This window comes from Kogia breviceps, chromosome 15 (assembly GCF_026419965.1).
Source record: "Kogia breviceps isolate mKogBre1 chromosome 15, mKogBre1 haplotype 1, whole genome shotgun sequence".
NCBI classification, from domain to species: domain Eukaryota; kingdom Metazoa; phylum Chordata; class Mammalia; order Artiodactyla; family Physeteridae; genus Kogia; species Kogia breviceps.
Window position 1 is genome coordinate 63,171,348 of NC_081324.1, and position 17,324 is coordinate 63,188,671.

Consider the following 17,324-nt stretch of genomic DNA (forward strand, 5'->3'; position numbering starts at 1 on the left):
ACACAGTGGGGCAGAGGGCCGAGGGCAGAGGTCATGGGCAAGGTGAACACTTCCCAGAGCCCCCCGGTTCCTCTCACGTCCCCCACTGCAGGCCCAGGATGGGGTGATAGGTGTGTGGAGGGAGCCCAGGGCCAGGTGGCCCCGGCAGAGTTCCAGGTGTGGGCTGGGCATCCCCTGGCAGGACAGCACGTGTGGGGAGGGTGGGCCAAGCAGGCCTTGGGGATGTGAGGCCACCGTCCCCCCGGCGAGCCCTGCTTCACACCACCCGTGAGGCCTGCCTTCCTACACGCACCAAGCCTGGGACCGGAGCTGGCAGCCTGGTTGATTCAGCTTCGTGAAATCCTGGGCTAAGAGTCCACGGGCGTTGAGTTCTCGGCTCTGCAAGTCAATCTTCCAATGCCATTACTTGATGCTTTCTCAGGCATTCAGTCAGAAACACTGATTTCTTAAACTACAAACCACGGAGCATTCGGGCAGCAGAATAGTCTCCAAATGCACCTTCCCTGGTCTGAGGCTCTGCTGGCTGAGTGCCAGCACGCTGGAGCCCCTCAGCCTGCCCACAGCTGGAGTCAAGGGGTAGATATCACAGCCGACACCCTCATCCTGCTGCCCAGCTCCCTATCCTTAGCTAGAACATGATACTGAACAAAAGAATTAGGATGTAGATATTTTTTTCTTGCAAAAAGTCGTCATTAATTTTTTAAAGTGTGCGATATTGTCCTCAAGAAAACACATGAAAAATGAGTTGTCTGGGGCTTCCCTGGTGGCACAGTGGTTAAGAATCTGCCTGCCAATGCAAGGGACACGGGTTCAAGCCCTGGTCCGGGAAGATCCCACATGCCACGAGCAACTAAGCCTGTGTGTCACAACTACTGAGCCTGCTCTCTAGAGTTCACGAGCCACAACTACTGAGCCCACGTGCCGCAACTACTAAAGCCCATGTGCCTAGAGCCCGTGCTCCGCAACAAGAGAAGCCACCGCAATGAGAAGCCCGCGCACTACAACGAAGAGTAGCCCCTGCTCGTCACAACTAGAGAAAGCCTGCGCGCAGCAACGAGGACCCAACACAGCCAAAAAAAAAAAAAAAAAAAAGAGTTGTCTGTTCCCAATAAATATTTTCTAGATTAAGTATTTGTAACTCTATCAATTATTTATTTCCATATATGGAGAACACATAATTTGTAATAAAATGCAGAAAGGGTTTAATTTTTCTTCACAATATATGAAATTGAATTTTTGACTAATACGTGAATAAATTGACTCTAATCCCTTCCTGTCATAGTGTACAGTATTGTTTTAGGTATAAATCTCTTATTTTATAGATGTTTTCAAAAAATTAATCTCCAATATCTAAGGATCGGCGTAAATCTCCATAACGAGGCGTTCCAGCGGATTCCCATTTATAAGGTTTGTCGTTTCCACATGCCCCCCCACGCCAAATCATCAATGGCGCACGTCAAAGTCACACCAGGGCTCCCCAAACACAAATGTTCATAATTTACAAAACGGGTGCCAACTTGGTTGTAATGAGGTGACCTGGGCCCGTTGGTGGCAGGAGGAGCAGCCCGGGTCCCGCACTGCAGGCCGAGGGCTCCACGCTGCTCCGGGGGCCCAGCCTGGTCCCGATGGGCAAACAGGAGGCCAGTCCATCCCTGCAGGCCCGCCCCACACATGAGAGGGTGGCAGCTGAGGAAGCAGGGCTGGCCTGGCTTGTGTGGCCCCGAGGCTCAAGGAGGAAATACTGGCGGGAACCTGGGAGAGCCAGCATGCGGCTGGGCACAGGCCAGCGAGGGGACGGCAGCAGGCGGCAGCCCAGCCACAACCATTGCTCTACTGGTCACTTCACGGTGACTGGGTGGAGGGAGAGTCATGTGACCCAAGCCAGGCTGGTTGGGAACACAGACGGGGCCTAGAAGCAGTAAATGCCCCAAGTCAGATGCTTCCCTGGAATTTTTCACACTGAAGCAGGAGGTGGAGCCCCTTTCTCCACCTGGTCTGGAGGTACAAGCCTGGCACTGCTGGGGCCACGGGTCCAGCTTGGGGACCCACCAGTTGGAAAGGTTGACCGTGTAGGGAAGTGGCAACAGGGGCTGGGGCACCTTTTGGGCACTCTGTGTCCTGAGGCCACCTGGAGCCCACACCATCCTGAAACACGTCCTTGGGCCTGGGGGGTTCACAGCAGAGCCTGAGCTCTTGGCCCACGAGACTCAGCACAGAGGTTCTGTTAACTCGGGAGCTGGGCTGCAGAGGTACCGGGCCCAGGGACTCCGGCTCAATCCAGATGCTGTCTGGGATGTCATTCCAGAGTCTGCACGGTGGGAAGTCAGAAGAATCGCTTCATTACACATGCCTGATAATTGAAGAACCAGAGAGGCAGGTGTGTGTTTGAAAACCGAGACTTGAGTTCTCGAAATTAAGAGCGGGACATCTGTCTGCCTCACCACCCGTGGCTGCAGGACCCAGAAAGCCCAGGTGCCAGGCAGCAAAAAAGCATGAAACAGAGGGGTGAAATAGGCCAGACACCAAAGGACCAATGCTGCATGACTCCACTCGTATGAGATCCCTGGAGTCATCACAGTCACAGAGACAGAAAGTAGGATGGAGGTTGCCAGGGCTGGGGGAGGGGAGGGGGACTCAGTGTTTAACAGAAGCAGGGTTTCAGTTTGGGAAGATGAAAAGTTCTGGATGTGACGGAGGTGACGGATGCAGGACAGTGTGAATGTCAATGCTGCTGAGCTGTGCATGTGCACTTAAAAACGGTTAGAATGGTAAACTTTGTGTTATGTGTATTTTACCACATTAAAGAAAAAAGGAATGTCCTCCCTCCAAAAAAGCCCCAACATTGTAAGTCTCTATGTATGTATTTTAAACATTAACTTGTTTAAAGTACATAAAAATAGTTCTATGCTTCATTCGAGGTTGACTGCGCAGGATCGCCTGCAGAGAAAATGTCCTGGTTACACAATCTTTCAGCACGTGGGTCATCTCAGTTGAAGCAGGAGAGCATGAAACGGGGCCCTCAGGACTGGAGACCGAAGCGGACCTGGCACCAGAGTCCACTGCGGCTTCCTGGAAGGAGGACACCCTCAGAAGGGACAAGGCTTCAGAACGCCATCCCCACAGCCTGAGCTGCCGTGGGGAAGGGTCCCACGCGGTGGAGTCAGAGTTGGTGAGGGACACGTGGGGCTTCATCCTGAGAGGCCTCTGTGGCCACACTCGTGCTGGGCTCCGGGACACAGTGGCTAATGGGGCAGACAAGACATTCTCAGGGGGACACATACGGGGCTAAGAAGCAGGAATGCCCCACGTCAGAGAGTTGCCCTCCGAGGGGACGGCTCCTCCTTCTCATACTTTTTAAATTTCCTCAAACAAAAGTTGTAATGAAAAGCCACAATAACCAGAAAGCACATGAAGGTAGGTCAGCCGGCTGCCAGGAGGGACCAGGCCTGAAACAGGGGCCAGTCCTCTTGAGGCTCTGCCCCCGCTTCCAAACATTTAAGGATGGCCCTCAGGGATTCTAGCGTGTCGCTGGCCCTCAGGGATTCTAGCGGGTCACAGGTCCAGGTGGCTCAGTGGGATAGGCAGCCAGGGTGGGCCCTGGGGTCCTGGCAGAAAGGGGGCCTGGGTGTCAGCAACTGCTGGCCACTCCCACTCCCTGCCCTTGGCTTTCCATGCTTTTCATTTTCTGTATTCTTTTTTTTTTTTTTTTTTAAATATTTATTTATTTGGCTGTACCGGGCCTTAGTTGTGGCATGCAGGATCTAGTTCGCTGACCAGGGATCGAACCCGGGCCCCCTGCATTTGGAGCTCAGAGTCTTAGCCACTGGACCACCAGGGAAGTCCTTATTTTCTGTATTCTGATGCTTTGTCATCCTGGTCCTTGCTGACCCTGGAGGGACTGTCCCTGCCCTGGGCTAGCCAGCTCCCAGCCCTGGGAGAGAGCAAACATGCCCCGGTCTGCACATTTCATACACAAAGCAGCCAATCCAGAGCCCGCCCCCAGCCCTCCCCCGCCCCAGGGCTCCCACACTCCAGGCCACTTCCCACCTGCCCTAGTCACCCAGGGCCGGTGCCCCAGAGCTGACCCTCAGCCTGCTCACCTGCTTCACAGTTCCTTCACTCAGAAGCGGCAAGACAGGGTCCTGCCCACAGCTCCCCCGTCCCTCTGCCTCACCGACCCTGCAGCTTCCCCATGTGGCCCCCGGAGCTGGAGTGCCCCCTCCTCTTGGGATCTGTGAGTAAAAACTCTCTTCTCAGTGACGGCTGTCTCCTGATCTGTTGGCTTTGCCATACCTGAATAATATTAATAACAAGACCTACATTTAAAACAGGCATCCCACGACGACTCTCGGGTCAGCCAGGTGCAGGGGTGGGCAGGGGCATGAGGGGCCCCATCCCTCTGGGGCAGCTCCTCCCTCAGGTGGGGCCTCCCAGGGACCACCAGCTCCCCAGGGTGGCACAGATACCAGTGGGCGTGGGGCTGCTGGAGGCACCCAGACTTATGCCAGGCAGGGTGTCTGTGTGCGGGAGGGGGTAGAGGACGTGATGTGCCCTGGGCACCCCACCCTCCAGGGACAGATGCCAATCAGCTGCCCTGTTGATCTGGTCCTCCCGTGTCTGCCAGGCACAGGTGGTGTCTCTGAGGCCAAGGACGTGGTGGGCTGAGTAGAGTAATTACCATTGGGGCTATATAGCCTCAATTTCCCTGGGGGCCTCCCCATTCTGGGCTTGACAGGCAGAAGAATCTGTCTCCACCACAGTGTCAGGCGGGTGGAGCAGCCGAGGCAGAGCCGACAGGAATCGGTGGGAAAGTCAGTCATCAGAGAAGCCGGCACCAATGGAAGCTCAGAGGCAGAGCCCTGGGCATTTGGGGGCCACGGGTCCTGAGGGGCCGAGGGCTGGGGAGGGAGGTGGGCAGGAGCAAGTGTAGATATGCTCCCCCCTCACCTCAGGCTGCTGGGTGGGAGCATGTTTGACAGCAGGGGACTCTGCCCGAAGCCCCAGTGGGCTGAGACGAGGAGGTGGGGGACGCCCAGGGCCCAGGGTCAAGGACAGCGTGGGGCTGGGCCAGAGCTGGGACAGAAGGAAGGCCGGGCAGTGAGTGGGCAGGAGAGGTCAGGGGACAAGCTGCTCTCACAGGTGCACCTTACTTGGCCCCTGGCAGCCTCTCAGAGCCATGGTCTTGATGGTCAGTCCCCATGAGGGGTCTTGGGCAGGGGAAAGGTGTGCAGCACAGCCAACACAGTGCAGGGAGGCTGGCCAGGAGGGCAGGCTGTTGGGTGGACCTCCAGGAGCTGGGCATGTCCTTGGGTCTGGTGGGCACAAGTGAGACCCCACTGACTGGCCTCATTACCTACAGGGTGGCTGGGTGGACAAGCAGTGGGGCCCGACTCCTGGGGTGGCCCTTGAGTCTGTGGCCCAGGGATCTCTGTGTTCAGCCGCACTCAGGCCTCAGAGCCCTGGCTTCGCTGGGCACAGGCCAGGTCCATCCCCAGACACTGCCCCTCCTGAGCTCGGGGATCCTCCACCAGGCCTGAGGCACCTCCTCTGTGCCTTCTGCACCTGGGAGGTGGGTACCTGTCTGGGCAGGCAGAAGGACCCCTGACATCCCCAGGCCAAAGATGGGATTCAAATTCCTGATTCCGACTCCAAATCCTGGCCCCATGGGCTCCCTGCCTCCGCAGAGACCGCCTCGGGCAGAGGGAGGGCCGAGCCCAGCCCAGCACAGCCCAGCCCAGCCCGCCATGAGGCCTGAGTTCCCTGGGCACCGCTGGCCAGTGTTCCCATCTGACCTTCCTGCCACCAGCCCCTCGTGTGTGTGAGTGCATGTGCCTGTGTGTGCGTGTACATGCACGTGTGTGGACATGTGTGTGAACAGGCATGTGAGCGAACATGTGTGGGTGTGCAGATGTTTGAACCATGGTGGCTGCCCTGAGGACCAGCCCCAGGAGAGTCTCTGTCCCCAGGTCCTGGCATCATCATATACTTGGAGCATCGTGGGAACGGGTTCCCAAGTGGGCAGAGGCCAAGGCAGCCCCACACTGGCAAGGCGTCCTGCCTAGCCCAGGTGCAGGAAGACAGAAGCCAGGCAGGGCCCCCTCATCCAACACCCCAAGTCCAAGCTTGAGGCCACAGCACAGGCAGAGGTAGCCAGGCCCTGGGAAGCACTCGAGCTACGGATTCCGTCACTTGGGGAAGGACAGGTACATCCTGTGTCTGAGGGAGGACCCCACCTCAGAAGTCAGCAGCCCTGCCCACCAGTGCAGCAGGTCCCGGACCCCCAGATGGGCACCTCGCCTGCTGGGGGTGACAACACAGGACAGGCAGAGGCTAGAAGCCTGGAGAGGGTGGAGGGCACACAGAGATGATGCCCCGTTTAATGAGGGGAAACTGAGGCTCCATGATGTGGAACTTGACCGAGGAGCCAGGAGCTGCTGTGGAACCTCAAATGGGACCCCTGCTCTCAGAGACCCCAGGAAGGGCTGGGAAGGCTCACGACCCATGGCAGGCTCCCTTCCCTGTGAAGACAAGGGTGGCTGTAGGGAAGCCTCAGAAAATCCAGAAACTGCACACACGTCACCCTGGCAAGGTCCCGGGAGAGCAGGTGCCAGGAGGACACTGAGGCTGGGCAGGCAGTGAGTCCCCGGATAGCACGGCTGCTCGGTGGGAGCGGTGGGATTCATGCCCAGCTACCCGCAGGCTCGGTTCCAAACCATTGTGGACCCCCGGGGGACCCGGGGCCAGTGCACCTGCTCTGGTTCCAGTCGTGTGTGTGTGGACAGCTCTGCATCCAGCCTGCCGCGCGTGAGAACTCACAGGCACTGCTGTGAGCCCCGAGACCTTCCTCTTGCCGTTCAAATCAAAAGTGCACATAGCTGTGATTCTGGCTGACTGAGCACCAGCCCGTCAGGTCCCTGGACACACAACTAAAGCTGGGTGGTCCTGAGTCCCTACTAGGCCTGCAGAAAGGCAGGCACTGCAGGGCCAGGCTGGACACACCTCCGCATGCTGACGCACCTGGGCCCCAAGACTCAGGCTACCCTCTCCTCCTTGTCTGGAGCCTGTGGACGCATCCAGGTGGTCAGCCACAGGGCAGGGCGGAGGCACAGCCCAGCATCCCACCCTGAGTTCCCGGGGCGCAGCATCCGTGGCCGGTCTTGCCCTTGGCTCCCTTCCCATCCCCCGTGGGACTGCTGCGCTGGCAATGTCCCAGGGGCTGCAGGGTCAGCAGTGTCCCCCCAGCCACCAGTCTGATGAGCCAAACAGCACCCAACTGTGCCCATGCACATGGCTTTGATGAAGGTGAAGCTGAATACTCCTCCGTTTCCTAAGACTTCTCATCACTTGGCTGGTGAATCGCCAAGTGTCCCGTCTGCCCTTCCCATCCTTTTCCTTCTACGTCTCAGGAGTACAGTGGAGCTCACACCGGCCTGTGAGACCCTCAGACATCAAGCTCGTGGACCTGCTGTGCCCTGGGTCTTCCTAACAATCCTCATGCTCCAACGGCCTTGTGTCCTGGGAGACCAGCCCCAAGCAAGGTTGGGAGGTGACGGAGGACACCGTGTCCCCCCCACCCCTGGGGATGCTGCCAGAGGCTACAGGCAACATATGGCAACAGAACAGAATCTGGTAACAGCCATGGCTGCATGGTTACCACGAGCTGCAGCCAGCCGTCCTGGTCTCTCCTCACAGCAGACAGAGGACAGGATATGGGGGGGATCCGAGACAGGGCCACACGGCTGGCAGGAACGGTGCCAGGATTCCAACCCACCTGGGCTAACCTCCCGGCCTGGGCCATCAGACAGCCCACCTGACATGCGTCCCACAGGCAAAGCCCCTGCCCCAGGACCACCACGGGGCCCAAGTCCCCCAGGGGCCGAGATTGCCCCAGGGCCCCACCCACCGGCCCCTGTCAACCCCGTCCCTGTCACTCTGTGCCCCCCCAGGCTAGAGCTGGCTCCCCGAGTGACAGCAATTAGGGCTGCGGCTGGCAGAGCAGCCCGCTCCCCCCAAAGCACCTGACGTGGCAGCAGCTCCCAGGGGGGCCGCTGCGCTCCGGCTTCGGCTTCGGCTGAGGCACTTGGATCTGCTGCTTTCTGCTGTAAAAATGGAAACATCCCCTACGTGAGACACAAGCTGGTGAGGAGACACCACCGCAAAATCTTGCACCGAGAAGGGCGGGTGGCGGCCAGGCAGGAAGGCTGCAGGGGGAGCCAAGAACCTGGGGGTGCAGAGGCGAGGCGCAGACCCCCAGCCAGACAGCCCCGCCTCGAGCGGCCGTTTTCCAAGACCGCCCACGGAGCCAGCCGCTCCGGCTTTCGGCACCTGCCAGGAGCTGCTGGAATAGCTGTGATGGAGGTGGGCGTGTGAGCACAGGCGGGGGAGGGGGGCCATCCAAACTGGAGGGAGAGTGCTCTCTCCCTGCCCCCCACCCCCAGCACCCAGAGACACAGCTGGCTGGGAGTCCAGTTCTGCTGCCTGGTGGGGAGGGGGGTCAGCAATGGTGTCTAGGCTGCGAGGCCGGCCACAAGCTGCGCCAGGCTGTCCCGGCTGGGTCGTGGAAGCAAACACACAAGGCAAGGGCACACCGGACCTTGGCCCGAGCCCCCCAGACACGGTCAGGCCGGCGTGAGGTGCCCTGATGATCCCACCTGGCAGCACAGGATCCTCCTTCCTGGCCCCCAAGCACTGCTCAGCTGCAGGCTCTGCACCTCGGGACTGAAATCTTCCCGCCGGCTGAGCCAGAGCCTGCCAACACCCACTGGCTCATGGAGCCATGTTGTGTGTGTGAAACACCCCCACCCAGCGGCTGCTCTCGCCCCCCCACCCAGATTCACAGTGAGCTCAGCTCAGCGCCTGTTTGCTCTGCAGATGGTGGACAGGCCCTGGGCTGTGTCCCTTGGGGGGCCGGGTGTGGAGGGGAGCCCCCATCTGCCCTCTGGGGACAGGGAAGATGGCAGCCACCTCTGTGGGGTGTGGACAGGGTGCCTGTGGCAGGCCCACCCTGTTGGCACTTTCCCTGCGAGTCACTGGTTATCAAGAGGCCTAGCCTCCAGCCCCAAGGCTCGTGCCCTGCTCCAAGCTGGTAATGACCTGGAGGCCCCTGTCTTCCTGGGCATGTCATACAGGGCCAGGAGCCCAATATTCTGGCCTTAAGACAGCTCAGCGGCTCGGCCATCCCATCCCATGGGCTCACTCAGCTTTCAGAGTCCATTCCCAAGAGACCAAGGCCATGAAGATATAAGACCTGGATGACCCTGACATCTGCACACAACACAGGCTGACTTACACGCTCATCACACTGTCTTGCTCACTGTCTCACGTGCATGAGCACACGTGCACACGGACATGCTCTCTCACGATTCACACGCACGCACAAGCACAGTTTGTCTTTGGTTCTCTCTCAGACTCTTTGCACAGACCCTCCCTGGTGCTCAGAGGCTGGTGTCCCCCCCGGCAGCTGCTGCCAAGTGCGCCTTCCCTCCCAAGTGTCAGGTGAGCAGCCACGGCACCCCGTCGCCTCCAAACCCTCCCCTGCAGCCCAGGGACCCCAGGTCTCCCCTCACCTCCCTGAGAGGCCCTGAGTGACGGCCCTGGGTGGGGCTGGCAGCGAGCTGGCATGCCTGCTCAGCCGGATGCCGTGAGCCTGGGCCCTCTGGAGACCTCCCTGGACTGGGGCCCTGGGCGGGTGTGTGGGGGAGATGGGGCAGGCAAGGACCTGGGCTCTGCCCCGTGGGACTCAGTGGCCCCAGAAGCCAGGAGGAGATGCTGGGTGAGGAGGTCCTGGGCCAAGACAGGGCACGGGTCACGACCCACCGTGGGGCCCAGGCACAGGGAGTCAGACAGGGACACCATCAGGTGGACAGAGTGCAGGGGGGAGTCGTATGCAGACCCCCTGCCTAGGGGCGCACAGCCGCGGGGAGAGGCAGCAGATCCCCCTCATCAGCAGGTGTGAGGGTACCAGGAGGGCCCTGCCCAAGGGCTCGGGGTCTGAGTTTGGGGAGAGGCTGGTTGGGGTCGGGAGTCTGGGGACTGAGGCCCTCTGTGCCTTTGCCTGCCAGTCTGACATGACTTTGAGGGAAACGGCAGCTGGGAGGCCTTCCGGGCCAGATGCTGTCATGGAGGGACGGGCTGGGCAGGCCAGCTCCCCCGAGGCCCAGGCCACAGCCCTGACCACGGCCGAGGCCCAACCAGGAGGGTTTTCTCCTCAGCCGGCGGCAGCCCAGCCCCTCCAGGCATGGGGCCGTCGAGGCTGCAGGGCAGGTGGGGAAGGGGTGGGTTGAGCAGGGAGGCTGGGACCATGCTGATGGTTGGCTGTCTCAGGCAGGGTCCCCCAGAGCAGCCATGACCAGAGGGGACACTCAGGGAACGTGCACAGGACGGACGCCGGCAGAGAGGCTCCTGGTCTTGTGGGAGCATCCAGAGTTGTCTGACCCTGGGCAGGGCCAGCTCTGTACCCTACGCTAGTCAGAGACAGATGGCCGGTCACCTCGAGGGCAGCCCCTGCTCAGACCTGAGCCCCCGACCACCTCTCACCCGCTGGCCCCTGTCCACACCTCAGCGGCCCCGAGCCCTTGGTGCCGAGCAAACAGGTTTGTTTACCACATTTGCACTGGGTTTGATCAGGGTCTGGGGACCCCCACAGCTGCCCACCTAAAACTTCAGGCCCTCCCGTCCGTCCTGGGCACCGGCTCAGGTGGGCAGTGGGCAGCTGCACACTGGTACCCATCCCAGGGAGCCCAGCCTCAGCATGCCCTCTACACTCCTGGGTCAGCACTTCTGTTATCCACGGGGCCACTGGGAAAGGTCAGGGGCCACAGTCCTTTTGAGCCTCCCCTGATGACAGCCGGGAGGGGTTGCCAGAGACCACTGGGTAGGCGGTGCCCAGGGGTCCCTGTCTCACCCTGGGCTGGGGTCAGCAGCCTGGGTGTTTAATCAGGGGCTCGGAGAGCTTTGCTGCTTCATCACACCCCTACGCTCACCCTGCTGGTCGGGTTGCCGAATGCAGGGGGAAACCGAGGCCTGGGCACAACTGATATGCCCTGGGATCCCCAGCCAGACCCGTAGAGATGGGCCTGGTCTGTACCTGGAAGCCCGGGCTGATGACTGGGTAACTGGCACCAGGGTTTTATTTGAGGGGCAGAGTGTGTTGGGGAGTGTCCAGTGATGAATTTAACCCTCAGAGTCACCAAGGTCAGTCGTGCTGACACCACCCAGCAGCCCCCAAGCCACAGGGCACGGGAGCGCCTTCCTCCCAGGTGGCCCCTTCCAAGCCTCCTGAGGACTCGCCTGCTGCCTCCCGAGCCCCTCACAGCCTCCTGGGGTCAGGACCCCAGGCACACAGACCAGGCCCAGTGCTGGCTCACCCTCTTTCTCAGCCAGCGCCCGAGGTAAGGCACAGTAGAGAAAATAACTCTGGCTACTCAGGAGCCATCCTGAGCCCCAGTCTGGGGACCACACCCCCAGGACTAGCTGAAGTACCCACGGGGTCCCAGACACATTTTCAGGCTCAGGCAGCAGGAAACAGAGGGTGGCTGCCTTGCCTAAGTCGATCCACACAGGGCCCCACAGCAGCAGAGGGGTGGGTGGGCCGTGGCAGGGGCCGCAGAGCAGCAGGCGGAGGGGGTGTGTTGGGGTTCCTCCAGGCTGAGGCCCCGCACACCCGGCTGGGCTGTCAACGCTGCTGCCGTGCGTCCCGTGGAAAATCATCGCCACCCTCTGCCATGGGGCCTGGCATGTGCGTGAGTCAGTGAGAGAGCGAATGGTGAGTCCGCCCCTACACACACCCACCCAGTTACACCAAGACCACCGAGGCTCAGAGGGGCTGGGACTGGCCTGGGGTCCCCGCTCAGCCAAAGGAGAAGAGACTTCACACAGCGGCTGGGCTGGAGCCCGGCCCCACCTCTGTCCCCAGGGCTGCCCCTGCCTAGGAGTTGATGGCCTGATTGAGAGCAGCGTTTAAGTGCCCAGGGAAAAAAATCAATTCTCCTGGTTCCACTTTAATCCATCAGTTCCTTTTCTGATGAATTTCTTGGTGCCCAGTGGAGACTGGCTGCCAGGTTAGGATTGTGAGGTGATTGGGGCTGTGCTGGCGGTCCAGGGCTCACCGCCTGCCAGGGGCCACTCCAGCCGCTCGCTTCAGCCTCAGCTAGGAGGGTGGCAGGGCCTGAGAAGCATGTAGATGCCCCTCCCTCTGCTCAGGTGTTTCAGGGACGCCGCTCAGGCTGGCCCCAGAGTGCGGGGTCAGGGGCGCTGAGGCTGCCCCTCCTGCATCTGGTCGGGAACCGACCCCAGGCCCCCTGAAGACCTGGGTCAGACTCCACCCTGCCATGGTCCCAGCCCTGAGCCCCCACAGGCACAAGGGGTTTACACATGGCCCAGCGGAGGTGCTGGGCCCTGGGACCCTCCCCTTCTCAGCCCCTCTCTGACCCCCTCCCCTCTACCCCAAGCCTGGAAGCCACACAGAGCATGCAAGTCCTGGACAGAACGTCTGAGGGGCAGAGGTGAGTGACCCAGAGCAGAGTAGCTGCCAGGAGCAGGGGCGGGAAGGGCCTAGAGCACAACCGTGAACCCAGGGCATCGGGGCCCATCTGCAGCAGGGAAGGGACGCTCACCAGGGCTGGCTTCGTCCTGGTCTCTGTCCAGCCACCCAGCCCTGCTGAGGAGCCCCACGCGGGCCTGGACTCTGGGCAGGGGCTCACCCAGCTTCCCCCAGGGTCCAGGCGGAGCCCCTGGCCCCTCCCCAGCATGGTCCCACCCTGTGTGGACGGAGCCCCCCTCCCTCCCTAGGCACATGCCATGGCTGTGGGGGCTGACCTGGCGCAGAGGTCATACCCCAGCTCCAGCTCCACCTGCCAGGAGCCTCACCAGGCTCAGCTCCCTCACTGTGACCCGGCAATATTGTCACATCGTCAGGGCCTGGATTAAATGGGTTGATTCGGCTGCCGCGCTTGGCGCCTCAGAAGAACAAGCTGGCACCAGGGGCAGTGGATTAGAGGGCGGTCAATATTTGTGGAATTGAATTGAATCCGTCTCCTGGGGGCTGTGTGTGTTCTGGTTAGTTTTGTCGTTTCTGCCACGGGCGGGTAACCCAGCAAGAGAGCCCTTGAAGGCCCCAGTTGGAGCCTGACCCAGTGTCCTCCAGGCATGGCCAGCTAGGCTGGGTGGGCCGGGGGCAGAGGCCAAGCCTGGCAGAAGTGGGTGGGTCAGCTGGGGTCTCAGGCTGAGGGGGGGGGGTCTGCCCTGGCTCCCGTGGTGCTGAGGTCCCACCGCACAGGCCCTACCCCCAATCCTGGGTCCCTTTGTTCCTTCAGGAAAGGGGTGCGTTGGTCTCCCAGCGGTCAGGCTGCAGGGCCACACCGTGCCCCATGCTGGCTGTCATTCAGGGCAGGCACACAGAGGGACGGTAACATGAGGGGGGCAGTGGCACAGAGTGGAAGGCCTGCTCTGCCTTGAGGGCGTCCTCACAGCGCTCCTCTGCTGCTGCCAGGTCATACGGAGGGGACTCATGCCAACCCAGGCCCCGCCCCCTCCCAGGTGGTCTGCTGGCCAGTGCTGCCCACCTCCAATCCCCAAAACCCAAACTGGATTAGCTGTGTTTGGAAAGCGGCAAAGCTGCTTATATTTGAGCAAGTGCAGATTATGCTGGGCCAAGAGGGCGCCATGCTGCTTGAAGGGGGATCTGATGGGGAAATGGCACTAAAGCAGGTGTTAATTGAAAATAAAGTCAAGGGCATGGTCTGCCTCAGCTTGGCTCAGCTCTGGGGACCACAGGGAGCAGGCACTGTCAGTCAGAGCTGCCGGCCCTCAAGGCCACACCTGGGGCCAGGATTTCCCCCAGGAGAAGGGGGGGTGGTCAACATGGGGCAGCTGAGGTCTCCTCCTGTGCCTGTGACCCTCTGGAGGGCCCAGGACCCGGCACGAGGGAATGTGATTTGTGTTCTATTATCACATCCATTCCAGCATTTGGGGAAGCTGAGGCCCCACAGGCCAGACCCCGTCTTGGGGCTTTGAACATAGGCCTGGGCCTCGAGGGGACACTTAGGCAGGGGGCCATGGAGCCTCCTGGCTAATCCTGGCAGCGGCGCCCAGGGCGGCCTCTTGGCCTCACCCTCCCCGGCCCCCTACCCTGGGCCACAGGAAATGACCCACGCGTGTAACCCTCCTGACCCCAGGCAGCCAGGAGGGAGGTTGACAAACTTTTATTTAATAAAAATGCAAATAAAATCCCTCCATTGTAAACAGCCTGGCCGGCTGGCTTTGGGAGAGCAAAGTAAACTAGAGGGCAGGTGGGTTTGCAAGGCCCCCTTCCTGGAGGATTCCACCCTGGGCGCCAAACAAACATGTGGTCACCGACAGTCCTATCGCCAGGAAAGAAAGTGGCTCAGTGTGGCCTGGGCTCCGACCCGGCGGCCTGTTGCTCCTGGCGGCATGGCTCCTGCCCCCAGGTCCTGGCAGCCAAGCGCGGCCCCCCATCCCCACCCGCTGGCTCCTTAGGGGCGCACCGCCCTTGGGCAGGGGAATGGTTCCCCAGGCTGCTGGAGATGGGGGGGGCAGGAATAGACAGAGGAGAGAGAGTGCATGTGGATGAGGACAGACGTGCACAGTGGTGGAGGGTGGTCTCCTCAGAGGGAGGCCAAGGCTGCCCGAAAAGGGGTGCTAAGGGATACCACAGTCCACCCTCACAACCCCCTCCAGTCATCTCCCACAGCTCTCATGGCTGAGAGCAGAGCCCAGGGGCCGGGCAGGGATCACATCCAGGCCACCGTCAGGGTGGTCACTAGGCTGAAGGAGCTGCGAGGTTGCAGGGTGGGTGGGTGGGCGCAAGTGGGGAGGAGGGGAGGTCGCCCTGGGATCCTCTGAGCTCTGTTCCTGGGGGCACACGCCCCAAGGCATCTGTGACCCCTGGACCCCCAGTCGGGGTCCCCCAGCCCTCTAGCTGGTTTCCCAGCTCTCCGTGGTCAGTGCCCAACCACCCTCCCTCACGTCCGGCCCGGCTGCCTCTCTGAGCCCTCAGAGCCAGGTCATCAATTATTTAGCTCCTGCCTCTCAGCCTCTCTCTGCTAGTACCTCGCAAAGTCGGGGAAGATAAATCTCCTCTCGGCTTGCTTCCCCCGGCTGACAAGGAGCAGGCAGGCGCCAGGCGAGGGCAGCCCAAGCCCCAGTCACCGGGCCAGTGCGGAGAACCTGGGCTGCCTGCTGGCCCTCTGCTATTAAACCCACCATTCATCACGAGGAGACGCATCCTGGGCCATGGCAAGGAGAGTCCACCCGCCACCATGACTGCGCTCGGCTGCGAGGGTGACTTCTCGGGATCCCCAAGTTTCAGGAGCTGTGTTTAAATCCAAGCCAGTGGAACGTTCCGGATGAGTCACAGAGCCCAGCTCACAGGGGAGGACCTTGAGGGTTCTTCGGGGCGGGGCAGCCGAGGAGGCAAGCAAGGGGTGGGGACGCCTGGGCAGCCCCTGCACACCCTCTGCCACACCCAGGGCAGGGTCACAAGGGAGGAGGCCGTGCCTTTCAAAAGCAGAGTCATCCGCCATGCCACCATAGTGAGCTGCCTGGGCAGCGGGGAGGGGGGCCATTCGCAGCCCCAAACCTCCAGCCAGGCATGTGTCCCAGTGAAAACAAGGATGATGATGTCAGCGGAGGTTCAGCTGCGTCCACCCCCTGCACAGCCAGAACAGCCCCCCGACTCACACTGGCCTTGGGATGGCCCAGCGGGAAGTGGAACATGGGCCGGGGTGGGGGGTAGTCGCAAGGCAGGAGAAAGGGGGCTGGGGAGGGGTGGGGTCCATTCTCAGAGCCCCTCCCGGCGGACTCTCTACCCAGGGGGCGACTCTTAAACCCCTTGGGCTCAAGGCAAGACAGAGGCTCGGAGTCCTGGTGATTACAGGCCGGTGACCTAAACGTCTGCCGAGCAGAGCAGCCTGGCCGCCCGGAGGTGGCGACTGGGCTGCTGAAGGCACCGCGTTCCCCTCCCCACCCCAACAGGACAGGGGCTGAGGCCCAGGTGACAGAAGCCAGAGGGGCCACCCAGTCCCCACAATTAGAGGTAATGAGTGACCGGAGCCCTTGCTGGCCACAGGTCGAGAGTTAATGGAGGCTGATAACGAACTCTGGGAGGCTAGGAAGAGGCCCAGCCCCTCCTCTCTGACCATTAATCCACTGGACATGGCTCTGGCCCTGCCCCGGAGCTAACGGGGCTGCATCTCAGCTGTAACCACAAGGCCATTGAACGAGGAGAGGCTGGGGGCTAGGGGCCCCCAGAACCAGCCCTCAGCCCCAGATGGCCACCCTGCCCTGCTCACTGGCTCCCGAATTGGCCATTTCACACCCCGGCAGGCTGTCTCAGTCCCGTGTCACAGCCAATCGGACACGACAGCCTCCTACTCCCTTCATGCCCCCCAGGGCTGCCTCCCTGCCACTGGCCACCACACAGGGGCAGCTCTCCTCTTCCCCAGCCCTTTGGCCCAGGCAGCCACCAGGCCCATGTCCAGCTTTAGGTATAGACCACTTCGTACCTGCTTCTGCCGCAGCTTCAGGCCCCTCCCCACCCAGCAGACCTGTCCCCTCCCTCCCTCTAGGCCCCGACCTCTGTTACTGTGGACAGTGCTGGTATCTGAGCCAGCGTCCAACCACACTGGGGACTCATGGGACTTTGTAACCTGATTCTGAGTCTCCTTCTCTGTGACCGGCCAAGCCTGCCTCTCCACCTGACCCTGAGTCATCGGGTTTTGTGGGCAAAGACGAGCCAGTCCACCATGGTCAGCCCCATCTTGTCCAGGCCGTGCGCAGGCCACGCCTTGTGCCCCCTGCACCCTGGTTGGCTTGGTAACACCTGTGCAGTGTCCCCAGGCATCTCTGCAGCATCCCCAGGAAGACTCCTTCTGGCTGTGGGACGGAGCTCCCTCCTGGGGGCTGGACCATGCCCTGAGCTCACTCCTCGCAGGAGCCACAGCGGCTGTGCCATCCCCTCACTGTCATCATCTGAGGCTGAGCCCACCGGGTCCAGGCTTGTGTCCCAGGCCCCCCCACACGTGGCCCCCCAGGGGGCAGGAACGAGGCCTCCCTCCTGCTCTGCCTCCACGGGGCCTGCGCCCCACAGCCCCATGACCCGGCCAAGGTCGGCTGGGAGCCTGAGCTGTGTGGGACTGAGTTATGAGGGGGGATGAGGACGTGCACTGATAAAGCCTGGGTGTCTGCCACCAGCCACACTGCAGGGAGCACTGGAAGGAGAGGGTGGAGGCTCCGGAGACCGTCCCCAGGCTGGACGGCGCGGAGCCTACGACAGAGGGGCCTCAGGAGTCCTTGGTGGGAGGAAG

The 17,324-nt window shown here is 61.2% G+C and overlaps 1 long non-coding RNA gene across 1 annotated transcript; it reads right to left on the reverse strand.

Annotated features, from left to right (window-relative positions):
- Nucleotides 1-2,893: 2,893 nt before the first annotated feature.
- Nucleotides 2,894-16,553, reverse strand: LOC136792634 (uncharacterized). The gene is made up of 4 exons (XR_010836701.1): nt 16,524-16,553; nt 8,019-8,099; nt 4,101-4,293; nt 2,894-3,242 (listed from the first exon to the last, which is right to left on the reverse strand). It is a non-coding gene; the product is annotated as an uncharacterized lncRNA (long non-coding RNA).
- Nucleotides 16,554-17,324: the final 771 nt, after the last annotated feature.